Source organism: Chrysoperla carnea, chromosome 4 (genome assembly GCF_905475395.1).
Source record: "Chrysoperla carnea chromosome 4, inChrCarn1.1, whole genome shotgun sequence".
NCBI lineage: Eukaryota > Metazoa > Arthropoda > Insecta > Neuroptera > Chrysopidae > Chrysoperla > Chrysoperla carnea.
The window spans coordinates 17,957,551-17,976,254 of NC_058340.1; the positions used below are offsets into that span (position 1 = coordinate 17,957,551).

Sequence of the window (18,704 nt, forward strand, 5' to 3'; positions counted from 1 at the left end):
GTCTTAACAAAGACAACAAAGATGTAAAAGCATGAGCGGTATTAAATGTTTAATTTCTCAAAAAACTGAAGGATTTGCGCAGATTAGTCTTGAAAAGTTTATAATGCTCAATACAAAATAGTTTCTGTTTCATTTCTCCTAAAAAATTTCAGATAGAAAGAAAAACATTCTTATCTACCTTATTTGTAGAAAAGGAAAATTTTAGAAATAATTAAAGAAAATTATTCCAAAATAAAATCATTCCTACAATATTTTGAGCAACATTTCCAAAACTACGTAACGAATTTTAAAAAAAAATCACTTTTTTCGGTTTTTGGGCAAAATTATTACATCTATCAAATTCACTAAGCTACGAAATAAAAACTATTTTGAATTTTCTATTTTCTCGACTATTTTCATAAAACTGACCAATTTTAGTCAATTTCTCAAGAATTTTCCGTTTATCCTAAAATTAATCATATTTACTTGTTTTTTATTAATCCAAGGGTTAAGTGTCTGCGACAGAAAAGTTCAAAGGAAATTCAGATGTAAAAACATGAACCGTATAAAATTCTTAATAATTCAAAAACGAGTTTTAAAAAGTTCATATTGCCTTAACATAGTTTATGGATCTGCTGTAGTTGTATTCTTCAATTATTCAGAAATAATTAAAATATACTTATGTTATAATTTAAAAATCCGTTTTATAAAATGTTGACAAAATGTTTTCGAATACATTAAAAAGAAGTTTATACGTATATAAAGTTTACTTTTTATAGTAAGATATCTAAGCCAAGTTTATAGTTATCTTACCGTACATTCTTCCGGTTTGTTTGTGTTAAGTGTTTTGTATTTGGACTCTTTGTGGTAAAGATAAACAAGAACAACAGTGCTACTAGTATACAGTACAACAGATACTTCTTTAGCACAGCTATAAATTAACTCCTAGACATTCTAAATTGCTTTTTCTTGTCATGAATTTATTATATTATGTATAAAATGTGTATACATAATGCAAAACTCTCATTCAAAACTTTAAAAATTTTTAATCTACAAAAACTATCGAATAGAAAATTTATATATAATGGCTGTTTTATTAAAAATTATTATTATGTTTTATTATGTTAATATCATCATTATTATTATAATTATGAAATATGGAAGAGTCCTGGTATTATAATTTTGATTGAATTTCTCGTTAATCATTTAAATTTATAGTCCCAGAACATCATTTTTCAATTTTCACCTCAAATTGCACACTTTGTAAGTGGCCTCGCTTTGACGAGTCTGCTGTACTTAAACATTTTGACAACTCTCAGAATGGCTGCGTTTTCGAGCCTGATGTCTCTAAACATGTAGATTTAATCGTGTATTAATTGTTTTAGAACACATTTTTTACTTATATTAAGTGAAAAACTATGTAGTCTAAATATTAAGATAATTTTTTTCCGACAAATGTAGCATTTTACGATCTAGTTCACCGTCCATAAAACTTCAATTTAACTGATTACTGATGAATATTGATTTTTGATGACCATATGTCGGGATTTTTCGAAAATGTTCATGCGATCCAATGTTTGAAACATGCCCCTCTAACGGTATTTATGTCCGACGTTTAGTAGTCAGTAAGACAACAAAAAATGTACACTGTTAAATAAACATGTTTCGAGCCAAAAAGGCATTTCCGAAATTCTTGAAATTGAAAATTATAGTACTCTCGTCAAAATGAAGCCATTGCCAAATTATGCAAGTTTTTGGCTTACAAAATTTAGAATATCCTCATTAGGATACAGCCAAAATTTTGGAAAAGTTAAGAAATAATGATGAATGATTTGTTTTATTTTCTTAAATTTTAATAAACCAGCTTTCAAATAAAAAAAAAGAATGAATATTTTCAATTTTAACCCAATGAGTCCCACGACGGAATTTAATTCCTATATTAATTCAATTGAAAATACTTTACATGGTTGCTTGTTTCGATATTTATTGATTTCCCAAAAGTATCACAAGACTTTTATTGTGTTGTTAGCATTTGCAAGTTTGCAAATTTTCTACCGATATAAAAAATGCATATTGTACTTTTCCAATGTCCAATATCATTTTAAATAAAAAATATTTGACTATCAATTAATAAAATCTTCTGTTCTTAATAAACCTTAGCAAACATGATAAAGCTGCATGAAGTCGTAAATAGTTCCACTCGAAACTCGAAAGTACGATCAGCAGAAAGATGGTTCAATGCTAGACTATAGGTCCGTAATTTTAAATATCAAGTGGTTTTCCATGGAAAATCAGTTAGTAAATTAAAATTGGATAGTAATAAAAATAAATCGAATTATTAGTATTTTTCATTCATATTTGACTTGATAACACTTTTCTTTGACCCTTATTCCCTCCAAACTTTAAAATTTTGGTAAAGAGCTGTACGTACTCCAAGAATGTAATCGACTTTTATAAACCCTAAATTAATTTTACACTGTGTATACAAAGTCAATAATATTTTCTTAAAAAAGATAAAAATGAATAGAGGCCAGCTAATTATATAATTTATTTTCATTAATAACTACTCCTATATCGATTTATACCACATTAATGTGTGTATTTCTTAACTTTTATTGGACGATGCAAGAGCAATATATTTGTCTTTTGAGACACTTACATCCTTTAGAACATTTTATAATTCGATATTTATTAATTTATATGTTTATTTGTTGTCTTCCTATATTTTTAGTAAAGCTTTTCGGTTGAGTGATTAAGGCGTATCATCTGAGCTTAAATTACACAAATACGCCCTCTATCAAATTTGATTAAATAAAAAACTACATTAAAGTATAAAAATAACGTTGCAAAGAAATATAAAAATTTTAAAAATTTCCTTGACAAGAATTAAATTTAATATAATTTACAAAATATCCAAAATATCTTAAAAGATTATACATTTTCCTGAATCCACTTACAAATAAAAACACATACACACAGAGAATAAATAGATTTATATTTTCTTTAATAATATTTGTTTTTCTCAATTTTTGGATATAAAATAAGAATTTCCATTAAAATTATATTATTTAATATAAATTTTGTTAAAGGTACAACGGTATATCCCTAAAACATTCATAACAAAAGAAAATTTCTGATTCAATAATATGTAAAAGAACAACTTTTAAAATAACTTTTAATATATTGTAACAATCGAGTGTATATAATATAAAAGTATAGGTGAAATGATATTTTAAGATATTAAAGTATAGGGAGAAATTTTTTTAGGAGAGAAGCTATACCAGGGAGAGAAGTAGTATATTGATGAAAAGGTAAAAAGGACTGAAACTTCTTAATTTCACAATATTATATATATGAAATAATATTTCTTTTACAATTTCGCAGACAGATGGATAAATTTCACCGTGGTTTCTGAATTAAGCCGTATATAAATTGAAATGATTCTGCTACTGTTTTGTTATAAATATACAACTTATTTATTTACGCATTCACCACCATAAAAGACACCTCGGTTTAACCGACTTATATCATATACATACAAAGTTTTAAAAGCCATGAGTAAAATAACTCTCTAGACAAGAATATTGACAGTAATATTTTGGTCATAAAATACAAAGCTTTTATTCAAAATAATCTTGAAATTTAAAACGTACGAAAACTAAATTGGTTCTATATGTCTCTTTACATTAAGACACAAAGTGACAAAAGCTACGAAATTTGTCGAAATCAGTGAAATTTTCTGAAAACACAGAAATTATTGGATCACATATGCTTCGTACACCGAAAAATGTTAAATAAAATTAGATTTTACACACATTGGTCATCAAAAATTTGGGATACTACCAAAAAATATATAATTTTGCTGAGTGTCAAGTTTAAACAGCCGTTTTTCCAATAAAAATATATTAAAGTTAGGGGACCTGCAGTCCATCCTAAAGATTCTACTGTCAGTCCATTCTAAAACCATCTACCTTTTATCTCTCAATTTTAGTTTTTAATTCATATATTCAAAGAGCTTACGCCAAAGTAAAAATTTTGCGCTAGCAGTGTGTAACGGCTTAACGAGACCAAAAAAGTTAAAATTGGATGATTTTCTGTGTAATTTCGATAAGAAGAGAATTGCAATTCCAAAAATTAAAATTAAAAGATTGTCTTCGTAATCTTGATAAGAAAGGAATTGAAGGACAAACATCATTACGGTATGTTCTTAAGCTGAGATAAACCATGAAAATTAATTTCGTATTCCGATATGAAAACAATTAATTATTCAAATATTTGTTTTGAAAATCTCCGTGTAATTTACCATCTTTATTAAAAATTTTAAGACGTGGTACCTCTATAAAACGTGTAAGGTATATAGACAGAATAAATGCCTAGAAGCAAATAAAAAGTTCAGTTTTTGTTTTATTATAATATACTTTTAGACACCGTTGTAGCTATATATGAGTATATTATATACAGTGTGTTCCTTTCTAAAGTATCCACCCTTAGTAACTCTCAACCTGATGTGATTATTGTTTTGACTGAATAGATGTCGATTTAGATATCGACGGAGAAGTTCAAAAGTGGTACCTAGAAAATTCCAAATTCGACCCAACCCAACTTTGAAATTTCAAACGAATCTTGTGATATCTCATTTGAAAGGACATAAAATTCTCTCTTCAACTATGATAAAAAAAGGAAGTCCATCAATTGGTTCAATAGACTACCTCGAAGATGAAATTTATACTTTTTATCATAGTTGAAGGGAGAATTATATAACCTTTCAAATGAGCTATCAGTAGGGGGTGCCCTTTAAAATTTCAAATTTGGAGTGGGTGGGAGTGAAGGATGTTATTTTTGAACTTCTTCGTTGATATGAGAGTTATTAACAGTGGATACTTTTAATGCATACACTGTATGTACACAGGATTAGGTGTAGCGAAATGAATACTTAATAAATTAAACGAGTTTAAATAATGATAAAAGTTTTTTACCAGAAATATATTTATTGGATTTTTAATTGCCATTTTTTACAAAATCAAGATATATATTGAATTATTTCTACTGTTTGTTCTTTTTGTGAGTTTACACTTTTTTCCATATAACAACATAAATTAAATAGTTGTTATCTGTCCTTGACTTTACGATAGGAAATGCCATAATCTATGTCTTTTTTTAATGGAATTTTAAGGAAATAACTTATTTCTGGAATATGTTTATCGAACCATTCTGCAATTCTAGTATTCTATGCAAAGTAGGTAGTTTTAATTATTCTTGTAAACTTACTTGCTTTATTCACTTTATTCAATCATTACGAGGCAATGACGCACACATGTAATCTTCTTCCGTACAGTTGAATTGACAAAGGTAGAACCAGGGTAATTCAAGTATCATTTTTATTATAATAGAGATTTTGGCATGCGGGCATTAAAAAATCTGACATCATTTTTTCCATGAAGTCCCAACCTCTTCCTTTACGAAAAATTGATTTTTACAAGTTACAACTCTACTTTAACGCAGTTATCCTTAACTCATTGAGCTGAAATTTTGCATACACGTTTAGTTCAGATTACAAAAATACTGAGTTAGGTATCTTGATTGTCCCTTCGCTTCCACCATATTTGGTAGACATAACTTTTTTTTATCAATTTATTAAAAATTTCAATAAAAATACTTTTTAAAGCATAAGCTTTTATGAAACTAAAAGTAGAAAATAATTTTTTAGCAGGCACTCATACATGACTATATCTTAAAGCTTGACGCTCACTATAAAATATCAACAAAGATTCGAAGCCCCTCAATGTGTGTATGTAACTATGTTTGTTCAGGGTGGAATTTTGCGAATCAATTTTTATATTGGGCACCTCAAGCTTTTACGGAAGTCAGGTGTGAGTAACTCCCACAAAATTATTTTCTACTTTTTAGTGTAATAAAAGCTTTTGCTTTAAAAAGTATTTTTTGTTAGAAAATTTTTAAATGTGTAAACATTTAATATAATACTGTTTTTTCATTACTCCACCAACGGTATATTAATTTTTAAAAAATATAATTTTCTTAAAACTTTTTCATTATTTTCTCAAAAAAATATATAAAAATATTATTTGAATCACTATAGTTCTGCTATCCCCAATTACCATTTAACATACTCTATAGACACGAATATAGTGTTTAAAAGCTTCATTTTTCGTGACTCAGATTTTACAACAAGTTATGATACATTATGCTTTTTATTTGTATGCTGCCCCATTTTGGAAAAAAAATAGAGGTTCCACTAAACAGATACTACACCGCAACATTATGACCAATTTACTCTATTTTCTCTCTTCTGCCGCGGAGAAAACTAAAAAGTAAATACAGATTTCCGAATGATAAATCTATTAAAAAATATTTTTGCAGGTTCTTTGCTCTGGTTGTTTGTGTAATGAATTTATGATAGAGCCCAGCCTTGAAAAACTATGATTACAAAAATATTTCAAAAGGATTATGCCAATTATGTGAAAAAGATGCTGTAAGGTCCACAAACAATAATGACAATAAATCCTTAGATTGGGAAGATGATATAGTTATATCTTTCATTACCTAAAGGTCTGATATTTCACTCGGCTTTTCCTTATGTATATTATTGTTATTAGAAAGGATAGTTCATAAATTCCATAGTCTTAATATCCCTTGATGTTATACTGACCAATTAAACTTCTATGAAATAAATTTATTAGAACCAATATTACAACAACGTAAGTGGTGTAAATTCACCTTGACTTTTGTATATTTATTATATACCTAACATCTACCTTACTTGAAATATTATACAACTTTTTTTTATATACCTACCTAAAATATTTCACCTTATTACGTATTTTGTAAGTGCTACATATTGTAAGCTACTGGATTTTATTGAAAATAACCTTTTCTTTATAAAGGTATCATAAATTTTCTATTTACCAAATACCAGAATACAAACAGTACCAAAAAAATTTACTCATAATTATATTTCTGAATATAGATTTCTCTGAAATAAGGGCTAACTAGCACAGAAAGTAGCATAAGTTTATCCTTGTTTGATACTATTAATTAATACTGTAATTATTATTTTTGTATATTTGATAAGCATTGAAACGATTTAAAAGAATTTGACTTTACTCAGGTAAGAAGCATTCATTATGGAACGGAAAGAACGCAAAAAAAATATCAGCACTGCCATTGAAAGAATCTTTATATACGTCTTTATATACAAGTTGGAAAGCAACCTCCCATTGTTTTCATATATGATTGATCTGTATTGTATGTTGCCTTAATTTATGGTACTGCTTAGAATCAGAAAAAGTTTTCAAATTTGTGATATACTGATAAAACGCAGTGTCTTAGTTAACTGGTAGTAAAGTTTTCGATAGCTTTTGTGAAACAATCACTCATATACTGGGACAGCTTTCATGAAACTGTTGAAAAATTTAGAGAGAAATGAAAAAAAGAGCAAGCAATGGAATAATGATAAATGGTTGCCTTAAAGAGTTTTGTATTTGATTGAAAAACTTTGGAATAAATTATAAAGGATAATAAGGATGATAATAGTTGTGCATTTTCAAATTGGAATAAAAACAAGACAGTGTTAGATGTCAATATGTTATTTTTAACTTCCCAGTATAGGAAGCTATTATAATGGGTCAGAATTTGGAAATCAAAGTTCTCAACATATTTTTACGTTTCATGGATTCGTGGATAAGCAAAATTTCTGCTTTGGAGTTAAAAATACTGTCCAGTAATCTTGTTTGCGTTCACAAAAATTAACAGTTTGGTGAGGTTAGTATTTTGGAAGTGTAAATGATATTTTTTTCAGAAGAAAATAGTCTTGTTAACTTTCAGAGACGTTGATTTAAACCAAATAATTTTTGAATTTAAAATCCATCATCCAACATCTTAAATTAGAAAAAAATCGTATTGTTATCTCCGTTTTGTTTTTATTTGAAATTGGAAATGTAGAAACTCACTTTGATCACCCTATATGTTAATCTCATACCTTAGTTACTGTAAAAAAAATTTGGATTAACTCCAATGTTTTACAATATAATTAAAATTTTTATTTATTTACAGTAAAAAACACAATAATGTATAATGTATATAAAATATCAAAGGAGTACCTATCTATATCATTAAAATCGTATTATTCATATTTTCTTTGATTTAAATCGTAAAAATTTCGATGCACCATATTTTTTTGTACTTTGTAAATAATAACATCGTTATGTAGTCATGTGTGGTAACATATCCCTCATATTTCATTGTAAACAAAGGTCAAATATAATATTATCATATTATATTCTTTTCTTCTTTACTCAAGAGGTTAGTGGCAATATTTATCTCGAATTTTTGTACATTGAAAACTGAAAACACCTGGTTGTTAATATCTTCGAATAAAAAAAAATTTTTTGAAAACTTTTCTTTCTCTAGAGGTAATTAGGAATCAAGGAAAATTTAGCTATGATTGTGATTTACAGGATTACTTATTTATGAGTTTTATTTTTTCGACTTACGAAAAGTTAATTCGAGAGCATTCCGGTAAAGTTTGGAATATTGAAAAAAATTGAAATACTTGAAACCTCTTCTTTCCTACAATTCAATACAATCTTGAGATTTTTCGCGTTTTGAAAGCGGTGAATGCAGAATTACAGTAAAAAATATTGAATACATATTACAAATATAACAAAACTTTTAATCGTATTTATCATAACTTTAAGTTCTTCAAATTTGTGGCATATACCCTGAGGAATGTACTTTTATTCGACAAAAACCATTCCTACAAGTTTTGTGTAACTAACCTCCTAAGTATACGTAAACAAAGGGCAAACATAATATTATCATATCGTATTCTCTCTTTGAATAAAAATAAATAAATAAAAATCTCTTACCTTCACCATTTATAATAGAAATTAAAACCAATATTTCCAATAATACACCAAACATATACATTTTCGTTAAAAAACAGCTTGTAGTAATATTATTTTCACCCATTTTTCCTGTGTTTTTTTTTTATATAGCTTATACTTTTTATTAAATTATAATTTTTCCAAACCGTTTCACATTGATATTATTATTAAATCGGGAAATATTTAAAATGTGTTATTTGTTTTACAGTAATATTTTTATTCATCATAATTCATAAACAAATAAAAATTAATATTTTTAACGAAAATATCATAAGTATAAACAAAATAAAATATAGATTTTTTCTTTTTTTTTTTTGTTAATGGGAAAAAAATTTATATTTTTATTCGCAAATACAACAATACAAGTTTCATTATTTTTTTTAAGGTTTTATTTACGAGTGTTCTTATTATTATTATTATGATTATGATTATTAATATTTTATTGATGATGTTTTATTTAATATTTTCGTCGAGTATTATTCGTTTCCATGGTGGCTGTTGTGACTCAATTATAATTATTACTGATGATCGTTTCTTTTTAATGAGAATATTCATTTTTTTCTATCCAATGATTCTTGATTGAAATCTGTAAGAAGAAAAAATTACGAATCAATTTATTTATATATATTTTTTAACCGACAAAAAATTCGAGGATCAAATTGACTGACTTTTAATTTATGTGTATGTTTCGTGATATCTTTGTTGATTGATAATTATGATATAAATGATTTTACTTTTGGAAGGGTAGTATGCTTCTAACATGGTGTTATTTAATTTTGAAATAAAAACTCCACATTTTGAGGAAAGATTTTTAAATTTAGGAAAAATTATCTATTTTAATGACTTCATCACCAAAGGGTGCTAATTGAGGTAAGTACTAATTTTTTAAAGAGTTTCAAATTTTTCGGGACTTTGATCATTAACTCGTACGAATACTGACGTGTTAAAATCACTTAAATATACATAGTAAAAACTTTTTACAAAAAAATACACAATTTCAAAACATGCACAAAAATGTAAAAAAATAATTTTGAAATACTATAATAGAAAAGTTGAATAAATTTTTTTGCCACAAATGAATATACATATGAAATAAAAATTCACTCAAAGTATATTTAAAAAATTTTTGTTAATTTTAGATTAAAAAAAAAAGACGGCTGATGATTGGTAGTGACGTTTTGATATTCGTTGAAGCTGGGAACCAATCGAAATAACGCCAAACTAGTATTTTGCGGCATGTTTCCGTTATTTTATCGTTTCTCCGTGCGGTGGCGTTACTAAAGCGATATGTTGACTTTACTAGCGTTTGAATTTATAGTTTGGAAAAACCATTTTCATTTGTAAAATTGCAAGTAAAATCAATTTAAAAAAATTTATAATAAGTGATTATTGATTTTAGTAATTTATAGATAAAAGTATTTATTTCAGAATTATTTTTTAGTTTTATTTCAGAATTTTTGGAATGCTGTACTGTATTAATAATTTTCTTGCAAGCAATTTTATTTTTAGTTAATGCAAGAATCAATTAATTGACACGCTAGCGTTATTTCCCACTAAAAATTATTGATACATGTATTTATTTCAAAATTATTTTTTGATTTTTTTATTATTATTATTATTATTATTATTATTATTATTTTTTTTTTTTTGATGCATTATAAAATTTCGGTTTCTATATAACTGGTAATATAAATTAAATTTGATTTCATTTGAATTAAATATATACAATTAATCAATACTGATACGGAATATATTCTTCATGACAACAAGTGAATATTTATAATGGAGCATCAAATATGACGCATGTTTTTTTAATAGATAGTGCAGTAAAGATTTATAAATCTTTACACAAGTTTTCATTTAGATTGTTTCTTGCGTGAATATTTTTTATTTTTACAAGGAAATGTACTAAGTAATTGGATTTTGTTTTTACTTGATACAACAACAGTTTAAAAATAAAACTGGGTGACTGAATAATTTACCAATAAAATTTAATGGTATCAACGGGTAATACTAGAAATTTTCTTGTAATAAAAATATATTTATGTTAAACGAACCAAGTTTTATACTGACCACCTCTCATCGATCACACCGGATATATACTGCCTTCAGTTTGAAATAGTGTAAATAGTGACTATTCACTATTTGAAATAGTGGAACTTCTCACTAGGAAAATTATAGGACGCAATTATCCCTTACCTTATAATATCAATGAATAAGAACAAATTCGAAATTGTTTTATGAATTCTAAAGTTTAATACATATTTAAAAAAATAATATTTTCTTTTGCAAAGAAATGAGCCTCGTAGTGTCCTTATGGTAAATGTCTCCACACATACAAAGTGCGAAAGGTTCGGAGTTTTGAGAAACGAAAAGATCCGGATGACGAGTGTATGGACGTTCACACAGAGAAAATACTTTCGAGTGTTAATATCTCCCTTGATATTCAATTAAGAAAAATAATCCAAATGACTTTTACGGAAATAAAAATTTTCATCCGTCAATTCATTAAAAGTAATCTTTAAATGGAAAAAACTGAGAGACAGAAATTGTGAACAATGCAAGTTTTCCAGTGACTTTCTCCTCGGGTGAAAATTAGGACAAATGTACGTTGCCGAAAGCATCTTATATAAAATCACGGCCCTTGTGTGTATTTTGACTGATACAAAAGATTGTGTATTTTACCCGATTTTTAAGGGTCTGTTTTTTTCCAAAAAATTTTAAATCCCTTAGAAACCTTTTATCATCGGTTCCAGAATCAATAATTTTACACAAATTGATCACAAAAGACATTTCCCATAACCAATAATAATTAAAGCTTATAAATTATTTATGAAAAAGAAATATTTTATCCTTTATTCCTAGTAAAAGATTATCCGCTATAATTATTAATAAAGGCATAATATTGTCACAGTTGTAGCTAGTTATCATTCAACTATACAACAAAGCTATGAAAAATTGAATATTCAACAATTTAGATACCAATTACTATTATATCCATATAGACAAAAGGACTGATGTTTTGTGACTAAAACAAAAGAACTTTAATAATCATATCGTATAAATTGTTCTGGAAGTGTAGTAAATATTAATATACTAGTGGATACTAGTTGAAAATTAAACAATATACAGTTCGTCGAGAGGAAATAGCTCATGAACAAAATATTAGAAAAAGGAAGAAATGCATTTCATGTATTTATAAAAAATTTAGTTTGAGACCCGAGTGTAGTATTCGCCAGTGATTTCAGAGCGTCTAGAAATTTGAGAGGCTCTTTTCAAGCTTAAATTTGCGACCAATATTCAGTGTTGAAGTAGATATACAAAACAGAAGAATCAGTTGAAATAACCCTTTTCCGGCTCGCTTGCCTTTATCTCACAACAGAAAAATCATAGTTTTTAGCAAAGGAGACTTTCTCTAACTTAAAACTTTTCCTGGGTAGCAGATTTGAATTGTTTATTTTCAAATAATTAGAGCTATTATAGTTTAATTATTCTTAACACCTGATCGAATTTTCCAGTGCTGTTTAACACTAAGGATTTTAACAATGGAGAAAATTTTCTTTTCATAAAAAAAAAGACAGCAGAAACCGTACATCAAACATGCAGTTAAATTGTTCATATGTTGAAAGTACACTACTAATATTAGTGTATATGATCTAAATATCCCTAAAATAATATATCAGCTTTTATGTGATATCATCAGTATGATACTTTATGCAATATATACCTCTACTATGTGTGTCATAGGTAGACGATGATACTAAACCGAGTATGAAATGTATATGGTATATAGTATGGTTATCTTCTGGGTATTATTTCCAATTAGTTCATATTCGACACACCAGAAATTAAATGAATCTATAAAATATCAATCATGAATCTAACGAGAGTCAGCTAGGGGTGTTGCCTGCACTGAAAAGCTCGTGAGTCAACTAATTTAAGTAATTAACAAGTGAAAACAAACAATTGACTGAGTTAATTGTTGAAATACCTTGTATAGACAGTGTTGATTACTCTGTCACATAACACATACATAATGTCCCACATATATGACTGATATTGCCATATAATACATACTACACAATTTGGGCATAATTTAGGCTCTCACGAATAAACAGTGATGTTACGAAAAAATGTTTCAAGCAAAAGTTGTTTATAGGGAACATTTTTGACATTTAAACTTTTTTTCTATCTCTAACGGTTTACAAGACCCAATTGACCTATGTTGTTCCTTTACGAATTTGATCTAGCTTTTTACGTCCTCAACACGCTATAAAAATTTCACCTTAATATCTCTTGGTTTTTGAGTAATAATGATGACAGACGGACAGACTGACGATAGACAGACAGACAACCGGAAATAGACTAATTAAGTGATTTTATGTACACCTATACCAAAATTTTATTCATAGCATCAATATTTTTAAGCGTTACAAACTTGGGACTAAACTTAATATACTATGATATATTTCATATATACCCGGTATAAAAGGTTGCTTATTACACAACACAGAGCGATAGCCTTAAAAAATACAAAACAAGAATTTTATTGATATTTTTAAGTATTTACTCAACCAGCTCTATTCCAAAACTTACAGAAATTGGACCCCGTTGATATTTGAACGCATATTTTCAGATTTCTACTGAAATCTTTAGGAGACTATCTATATATCCGAGCAATTTCTTTGGAGTATCCTTTAGAAACTGAGAAGTCAAAGGAAAATTCAACTGATTTTCAATTCATTTCAATTTCGTGTGTATGGATTATTTTGGCTTAAAAATAAATGAACTAAGAAAAATAAAAACGCACCTAATTTGATAATGTGCAAATTTGTGACTCCATCAAAATCGGAACGAAACATTTTTTAAATTTTCTCGATTTTTGCAAATCTTTTTAAAACATTTCAGTAAATTTTAAAGTGGAGTCGCAACTAAAAATTTTCCAGGTTCAGAACTTAAAAAGTGAAGGCCTCTTCATTCATCCCTTTCTTCATATTATTTACTACCTAAAAACTACATATACACAAATTTTTGACTTGTTTTTGCAAATAAGTGCAACAAATGTACGGTAGGTTTATACCTTAAATTGATCTTTTTCTTCAACTTGAATTTTTTTTTAAACTTTGAAATACTTTAGATGTACATTTTCATATTAATATTAATATTTATAGTACAGTATTTCGTTTGTGAAGATACCATATGTTAAACGTTATTATAAATATGACTTATTTTGCCTATACAAATATTATTTTAAGATTTGCAAGTACATATTATTATTTATGTACATTATTATTATTATTACTTGTTATGAGAGAATTCCTATTCAAGAAAAAAAAAATTTAGGGTAAATGTTTGAGAATCGGTTTTGACGATATAAAAATAGGCGCATAAAAGTATATTTGTACCTTGAATGAAGAAACTCCTCAATAGCATTGTCATGAATATAAATATGCATAGGTACTACTACAAAGCGTTTCAAGTGGAAATAAAAACATTTTTAGAAAACTTTTTTTTATTTACAGAGAGTTCAAAAGAATTCCTTTTACTTTCTAAATGAGTGATCTAACTAGATGAAAGGTTAATTATTTGGATCGGAAAGCCAATTTAATTTTATATTTCATTTCTGAGAAGGTTTTCAATATAATATATCATTAATTTAATATACGTAAGTAAATAATTTTTGATTAAAAAATAAATAAAAATAAACGATCGTTTTATAAAAATCACGAGAGAGATTGTTAGTTTTTAAAGAGAACCATCTATCAAGGACATTTTCAAACTGGCTGTGGTGTAAGATCAGTTAGGAGCTTTTATTCTTATATTGAGCTTGCTGGTTGGAAGCAATTGATAATTAAATGTCCCACAGCGAAAACACTATGCCCATTAAACCAAATTTAGAATGGCCAAGTAAGGTGGATAGCCACTAGATTATAAAACTGTCCAAGAAAGTGATTGCTTCAAGATGCAAGCCTGTGCTTCCTTCATCTTATCTGTTAAAAAAAATATTCTTTGTATTTAAGTATATTAAGAATGAATGTAAACATTTTTATACCATGCATATATGAAATATATCGTAAGAACAAAAGTTTAAAACTAAAAAATGTTGTTTTTAAAAAAATAAACAATTTTTGGTTTACCCACAATGTTTACCCATGAGAGCGCAAATTATATAGTATGTATTATATGGTAGTACCAGTTATGTATGTATGTCTGGCTATCTTGGCCTATTCTTTGGAATCAACACAGTCTATTCATAGTATTTCAACAATTAAGCCATTTGTATGTTTTCACTTGTTATATTTTATTTAAAGATTTTTATATGCGAAGGAACTATGGAATCTAAATGCTTTGACTTGATTATAAAAATATTAACACTAGTTCTCACGAAGGTTGAATCAAAAATCGAGAAGGTTCAATTGATACATAATTAATCAGACATACTTAAGTCAATAAAAAAAAAGTAATAAACTAATAAACTGACACAGGATTTCAGATATTGGACTGACAGGAGAATTAGAAAATTAAATAATGCCATTTCCGACTCCGAAATACTGAACGTACTTCTAATAATTAAAATATGAAATGAAGGGGAAAGTGTAAACAGTAGCTTGGAACAAGTAATTAAATGACATAAAACGGGAATTAGTGATAATTGAGCTACGAACTATAGTCTTGAATAATATAAAGTTGATTATATGTTCTGTGGTTTTTAATTTATACATATATCAAGATGTTTATTCCGTCTTCAACTGCTATTACAGTGCTCCAACAGATTAAAAGTTTATTACATAAAAAGATAGGTAACTCTACTAAACATGATATGACCCCTAGCAAAAAAAAATTTTAAGTAAACTTTATTTTTTTAAATTGGTGGGAATTAGGTAATTTTTTGGAATATTTCTATTAAGTCTATGATTTTTTAATTTAAGACTAAAAACAAACAAAAAATGAGAAAAAAAAATTTCATTTATACACAAGTGAAAACAAACAATTGACTGAGTTAATTGTTGAAATACCATGTATAGATAGTATTGATTCCTCTGTCACATTACACATACATACATGTCACACATATATAACTGATATACCCATATAATACTACAATTTGTGCATAATATGCGCTCTCACGAGTAAACAGTGATGTTTACGAAAAAATGTTTCAAACAAAAGTTGTTATTTTTTACATTTAAATTTTTGTTCTATCTCTAACAGATTACAAGATGGGTCCTACGGACCGAAGACCCAATGACCGAAGGCCTATGTTGCTCATTTACGAACTCGACTCACTTTTTACGTCCTCAGCACGCTATAAGAATTTCAGCTTGATATCTCTATTCGTTTCTGAGCAATCGTGACGACAGGCGGACCGACGAAAGACGACAGACAGACAGACAATCGGAAATGGACTAATTCGGTGATTTTATAAGAATATTTGTTGAATAAAGGTGTAAGCAACTACGAAGTACAAGTAATCCAAATAAATTCACTAACAAACAGTTTATATGTATCTAAACAAATGTTAAAGATCCTGGAACGCATTGTAAGTTAGACATAAAAGGCGCTCTCACATATTATGAGAACTATTATATATAAAAGGACACAATACCTCCAGTGCTTAATAATTCACGTACTTGAACTTAAGAGGTCGGTTATTGTACTATAAGAAGAATTTAATAAATAATTCTATTCAATTATAGTACAACATAATGAATAAATACACTAATTACAATACATAATAAAGTAACAGGAGACACGTGATATTTATTAACAAATAAAGACGTTGTTGAGTTAAGAATAAGTCTACTTATAATAAATAGTCCAAGATTCCATTACAGTTACTGATACAAAAATGATGCAGATCGTAATCGGCATGTTAATTATTTGGTAAATGGCCACATTATTCACTTATTGAGAGAAAAAAACAACCTCGCCATAATCAGCCAAATAAGCAAGCGGTAGGTTTGGGAATGGTATAGGTGTGAGCTGTATCGAAACATGATACGTATGATAAGGCCACTACAGTTTTTTAATGAATACATCATGCCCTTTTATTTACTACCATGCTTGGGTATATTTGAAAATATTCGATAAAAAAAATCATCTTCGAAGCAGGATGTATATTGTGTAAGAATTTTAGCTCAATCGATGCAGAACTTTTCGAGCCCATAAGCAATACACAAACTAACATAACATTTTTATAAAGCTTTTCAATAGAAAAAATTAACAAAACTTCATAAGTCTTGCTACATGACTGTATGTTTGATCTTTTGGTTTGTAGGTGCTTTATGACGTCACAGTAACTGATATGAGAACTTGGATTCAACGTAATTCATGAATCATAATATGCTATACATTTTACGTGGTTTAAGTATTTGTATTGAATTATGTAGCAAAACAATGGTGTTAACAAATTTTCAAATCAATAATTTACAGCGCTAGCTGTTAATTTTAGAAAATAAGCTTGGGGCAATCGATGTGTACAGTCGTTAAGCAGTTTATTGAATTTTATGATATAAAATTAATCTTTTTAGAAGCGTCTATGTTCACACCTACACTGTATTTCAAAAGAAAAATGTCCTTAGCACATGTTTCAATCAAGTACAAAGAATGGCTGGGTCTTTTTTATACAGGTTGTTCCCAATCACCTCTAAATTTTAGAAAATAATGACAGAATAAAATGAACAAAACAAAAGTTGCAAGATTTTTCTCGAATAATATGTTGGAAACCTTGGATTTCGCTTTAACTTTGATCGTGATAGTCATGATTTTTTTTAAATTTTTTAGATTTTTAATTTATTTAATCATGAAATGAATTTACTATAAAAGTATTAGAATAAAATTGCAGGATAGTTTTCATAACTTTTAAGCCACACTTAACCCCACTGAATTATTTGCTATGGGATTATTTGAAAAGTAAAGTATAAACTTATTTACAAAATTTATTTGAATTTGATGCACGATTTTTATATTTTGTAGTAATGGTATATTGCTTGTAATTCCACGGTAAACGTATTTATTATACAGGGTAATAAGTTATATCAGCGGGACTTTCAATGATAGATAAACTTTAATATTTATCAAATAATGCCTCAACAAGGGGCAATTCCTTAGGCTATTGTATTAGAACTAAAATTTATGGTGCTAAAGATTTTTTTCGAAACATGTGATGGCATACTCAACAACAAATTTCCAATGACCAGGCGTTGGAAATATTCACAAAAATATCCTTTTTCGTGCAAAATTTCAACAGCCTGTATCTTCGAAAGAAAGCTTTCGCGGCTATAACCGTATTGAAAAATTATCATTATTTTAAAGTATGGGAGATACTTTTATGTATATGTATTGGGAGGATCACTGCTATTGTAATTTGGTCTACTCTATATAAAAAATGTTATCGGTTAAAGTAGCCATCCGACCATTACCCAGTTTAATCACTTTACCTAAAATGACACTCTTAATTCTGCAATGTCTGAAATGACACCTAAACAAAAACTTCAGAATCCAGAATCATCCAGAATCAAACTAACATGAATTTATGGGCGGCTTCAGGCTTTCCCAAACCTATTGTTTGTTCCAGAATCAAGCTATATATTAAAAGTACTGTCACTTAGTTTGAATAACTATAATATTTTAATTTGACAACAAAATCCTTTGTTGTGTTTCCAAAAACTTTGTAAAATCATATTCACGTTAATTTAATAGAATTTTATTTGATTAAAATTCAAAAGACAAAACTTCCCTTTCGTCTTAATTATAAAAACTACCGGAGGGTAATCTAAAAATTTTACAATGTACCTATATAAGTACATTTCTTTAATAGTT

At 27.6% G+C, this 18,704-nt stretch overlaps 1 protein-coding gene across 1 annotated transcript in view; it reads right to left on the bottom strand.

Moving 5' to 3' along the window:
* Positions 1-8,904, bottom strand: part of LOC123297434 — a 700,259-nt gene extending 691,355 nt beyond the window's left edge. The window contains exon 1 of the mRNA XM_044879092.1: positions 8,865-8,904. The gene's annotated coding sequence lies outside the window, so the exon portion shown is untranslated. The remainder of the gene's footprint in view (positions 1-8,864) is intronic.
* Positions 8,905-18,704: the final 9,800 nt, after the last annotated feature.